The sequence below is a fragment of the Oryx dammah genome, unplaced genomic scaffold, assembly GCF_014754425.2.
Source record: "Oryx dammah isolate SB20612 unplaced genomic scaffold, SCBI_Odam_1.1 HiC_scaffold_20, whole genome shotgun sequence".
Classification (NCBI taxonomy): domain Eukaryota; kingdom Metazoa; phylum Chordata; class Mammalia; order Artiodactyla; family Bovidae; genus Oryx; species Oryx dammah.
The window spans coordinates 38,401,018-38,405,421 of NW_024070204.1; the positions used below are offsets into that span (position 1 = coordinate 38,401,018).

General features: G+C 33.6%; 1 non-coding gene across 1 annotated transcript; it reads right to left on the reverse strand.

Annotated features, from left to right (window-relative positions):
• Positions 1 to 3,272: 3,272 nt before the first annotated feature.
• On the reverse strand, positions 3,273 to 3,361 carry TRNAY-GUA. The gene is given in 2 exon segments: positions 3,273 to 3,308; positions 3,325 to 3,361. It is a non-coding gene; the product is annotated as a tRNA-Tyr (tRNA).
• Positions 3,362 to 4,404: the final 1,043 nt, after the last annotated feature.

The window sequence follows — 4,404 nt, forward strand, 5'->3', positions numbered from 1 at the left end:
AAAAATAATTAAGATGGTAAATTTTATGTTATGTATATTTTGTCACAGTTTTAAAAGCTAATGACAAATGATGGTTGGACAGAAGAACCATGCTTGCTTCACCAATTATAAGGTTCCCATTGTAACCCTTTAATAATAGTTTATCCTCTAGCCAATGATTGCCAAGAACATACCTGAAATTATACAAGTTGGATTTATAGCTTTTGGTAGTAAGGAAAAATCCACATCACGGGAACCCTGGGCCATATAAGTAAGAGGGTGTTAGAAAGTACATATTATAGGACTTTCTCTTATATTTGGAGATTTAAGAAGGATTTAAGGAAGTTGAGCTTTGCTTTGATTTGGATTCTGTCAGGAAGTGGTGTAGGGAGTAATTCAATGAGTATCTTCATAAATCTTATCTATAAGGAGGAGATACTAGACTAAGGCTAGAGCTATAAGAAATAAAGAAGCAAGAGTCACTCACTAGAGTAGGGTATATCAGATCATTTTTGTGACATATACACTACTAATATTTTATCTGTTTTCAGACATGATTACAGAGGGTTCATGCTCTTATTTGTTGCAGTTGCTCAAGGTCTTGGAGTGGCCTTGTCCAGTGTCAATGTTCCATGAATGTGTTTATGTTTAACAGATGAACACCAAGGCCTGGCTGATAATACCAGAAATCCTAGATGTCAGGGACTATTTTTCTTTCCCACAAATAAGTAGGACAGAGCCCAACTTAATTTATTTGGAGCTCTAAGAGTACTAGTCTAGTAGACCTTTGCAAATGATTAATGACATTGACAACTTTGATATGTACTCTTCATCAGTAAAATTTTCACTTACATTTTATGGCATGAGCAGATTGATGCAATAAAGCAATTTTTATGCCTGCATGCACAAGCTCATAGTGTTCATGCACATATATGCCCTGCAAAACCTCTTCTATCCTGCCATTCTCGAATATTTCCCAAGGTACACAGAAGCAGTGCTAATCCCTGCTGCAGAATAACTCACTCAATTTGCATTTCTTTTCAGTCTCTTCTTGCAAACCCCAAAGGCAATCATATATATCTAGGGCTGTCTGACAGGCAAAGGTAATGCTGTGGGACACCAGTAACACCTTAGAGGAAGAGATTCTGAGAAGAAAAGTCAGATAATGAGCTCTCAGTCTAGCCTTATCCCTAGAACTACAGATCAGCAATGAGAGATGGTGTCAGAAATTTGGACACAGTGTGAGATACAGGCAGAACAAGTATTGGGAGCTCTGAAAAATGCTCAGTACAGAAAAATAAAGAATTAGACTCAATAACTGTGCTTTTATTCATTTTCCTGACTACCATTCTAGCATCATTTAAGACTACACCTTTGGCTAAATCCTGTAGTTGTCTTAGTAAATGCATAAACTTACAGGTTTCTGTATCTAAGCTATAAATAACATTCAGAGTAGCTGTCCACAACTCTAGTGCTGAACGTGAACAGATTCATAATTTGCTCTGAGTGTATGCTTATGATGGCCAACTTTTGTAAACCTATACTGCTCTGGTGGTAAATAACAAACATTTTGGTAATTTGCAGTCACCGCTATCTTATTACTTGGTGTCTTTTAATATATTTCATCATGAAAAATTTCACACACTTGCAAAAGTGTAGAGAACAGTAAATAAACCTTCACATACTCATCATTCAGACTCAATAACTATCAGCTCATGGGAAACTTTTATTTTTTAGACACTGCTATTTCAAATTGAATGATTTTAGAGCAAATTCCATGTATGATAATATTTAATCCAAAATATTTTGATACATTAAGTTAATGATCTAATATAGTCAATCAATCAATTCAGATTTTAAAAATCACCAATTAATAAATGAACTGAGATTTTCTCAACTCACTGATTAGTATCCTAGATACAATATAAATGGAATACTTTAAATTCTGTTTCTTAACTCAAGTTGTATATAGGGAAATATATATGCACTTATTTATACAACTTGTAGGGAAATTGTAAGAAATGAAATTAAAACTTTACAAACATAGACTGTCCTAAGTTAAAGGTAACCACACCCTCTGGTTCTGCAATTACTATGTTAATGTAATGTTGAAGAGAAAATTGATTTCCTTGAATCTATATATATTATAATCACTGCATTTATTCTTTATAGCCTAAAGATCTTTTAAAAGGATTGAAGTTTGTGTACTTTTTTTAAATCAAAACAGTCTTTTTTGGAAAAAGCAAGTGAAAATGCATACATCTTTGATTTTAAAAAGTCAGGCCTAAGACCTAGGCCTCATTTTGTCTACTATACACTAAGTAAAACCAAATGACGACTAAATTATTTATTATGTATCACACTTATACAAGACATTTTTTACCTTCCCATATAGGCAATAATACAATTTCGTTTCATTATTACATATAGTTTGGAAATGTCATTTGACCAAAATACTAAGAACATTTTCAGATATCTCTGAAAATACATATAAGGACTTTTTTATGGTTACTATAAAAAAATAGCATAGTTCTAAGATATAAGAATGCATGCTATTTATTAATTATATAATATTTGTACTGAGCACTAAATGGCTATATATGGAGTCAGAGTATCTTTGACAGCTTGTATGAAAAACGTGCTTATAAACTTGCCTTTACATGCCCTATAGAAAGTGTTACAAAATGTATACTGTATCAAACACAGACAAACTATCATTAACACAAAATGGCTAAGGAGCCAAACACAAAATGTCTTTCCTGGCCCAACAAAGACAATTGTGGACCAAGAAGAGATGAACGCCAAAATCTATAATAAATCACATAGCAACTGACAAAAAATTCTGAAAGGACACTACAAATGCCTAGATACCTTATTTCGCAGGTTGAGTGATTAATTTGTAAAGTACAAAGAAGAGAATAGGAGCTAAGAAATATAATCCAAGAGGACACCCCACATAAATATCGCTGGAGGATGAGGAAATTATGGAGCTACTTTCCTAAAATAGAAAAATTAGTAAGCATGCAACCTCCAAATTAATGGGTTTGGCAGAAAATCCATGGAATGAGAACACTGAAAAATGGCACAGTTCTCAAAGTAAATAATGCTGGGTTGAAGACACAAAGAGTTATAAGACTAATCTTGATTTTGCATGGAAATTCAAAAATGCAGTATTTAAAGTTGTGGCTCCATTGTACATTCTTGTCTCCTTTGTCAAAGATTAATTGACTAGAGGCATGTGGGTTTATTTCTGGGCTATCTATTCTGTTCCATTGATAAATATAAAACCTTTCTCCTTCGAGCCGGAATCGAACCAGCGACCTAAGGATGGCCACAGACAGGCATCTACAGTCCTCCGCTCTACCAGCTGAGCTACCGAAGGGAACACACATATAGCTGAAAATATAATGAATATACAATGGAGAAAAGACAGTCTCAGCAAGTTGTGTTGGGAAAACTTGACAGCCGTGTTTAAATCAATGAAATTACAACATTCCCTCACACCATATCCAAAAATACATTCAAAATGACTTAAAGACTTAAATATAAGACATGGCACCGTAAAACTCCTAGAAGAGAACATAGGCAAAACAGTTTCTGAATAGTAACAGTGTTTTCTTAGGACAGCCTCCCAAAGCAATAAAAATAAAATTGAAAATAAACAATGGGACATAATCAGACTATTAAGCTTTTGCACAGCAAAGGAAATCATAAATGAAACAAAAGACAACATACAGACTAGGAGAAAATATTTGCAAACAATGTGACTGACCATTAATTTCCAAAATATACAAACAGTTTATATAACTCAATAACAAAATAAATAAATAACCCAATTTTAAAAATTGGCAAAAGACCTAAATAGACATTTCTCCAAAGAAGATATACATATTATCAAAACACACATGAAAAGATACCCAACATAGCTAATTGTTAGAGAAATGCAAATCAAAACTACAGTGAGGTATCACATCACACTGGTCAGAATGACCATCATCAAAATGTCTACAAATAATAAATGCTGGAGAAGGAGTGGAGAAAAGGGAACCCTCCTCTACTGTTGGCAGAAATATAAATTGGTGCAGCCACCATGGAAAGCAGTATGAAAATTTCTTTAAAAGCTAAAAATAGAGTTCCCATATGACCTAGCAACCCCACCCTTGGGCATATGTCCGGAAAAATCTCTAATTCAAAAAGATTTATGCACTTCTATGATCACAGCAGCGCTATTTACAATAGCCAAGGTATGGAAGCAACCCAAATGTCCATCAACAGATGAATGGATAAAGAATATGTGATTCTTTTATATATATATATATATATATATATATATATATATATATATATTTTACTTTACAATACTGTATTGGTTTTGCCATACATTGACATGAATCCACCACGGGTGTACATGAGTTCCCAATCCTG